The sequence below is a fragment of the Galeopterus variegatus genome, unplaced genomic scaffold (assembly GCF_000696425.1).
Source record: "Galeopterus variegatus unplaced genomic scaffold, G_variegatus-3.0.2 Scaffold1632, whole genome shotgun sequence".
In the NCBI taxonomy this organism is placed as follows: domain Eukaryota; kingdom Metazoa; phylum Chordata; class Mammalia; order Dermoptera; family Cynocephalidae; genus Galeopterus; species Galeopterus variegatus.
In genome coordinates this window covers 2666-3016 of record NW_007727743.1, presented here as the reverse complement: position 1 = coordinate 3016, position 351 = coordinate 2666, and positions in this window count along the sequence as shown.

Here is a 351-nt window from a genome sequence, read left to right as displayed (position 1 = left end):
TCCGTATCCACTCATCCAATGATGGACATTTGGGCTGATTCCAACTCTTGGCTATTGTGAATAGTGCTTCAATGAACATGGGAGTACAGGTATCCCTTTGGCATGATGATTTCCATTCCTTTGGGTATATTCCCAGCAGTGGAATCGCTGGGTCATATGGTAGATCTATCTGCAATTGTTTGAGGAACGTCCATACCATTTTCTATAGAGGCTGCACCATTTTGCGGTCCCACCAACAATGTATGAGAGTTCCCTTTTACCGCAACCTCGCCAGCATTTATCATTCACAATCTTTTAGATATTAGCCATCCTAACTGGGGTGAGATGGTATCTCAGTGTGGTTTTGATTTG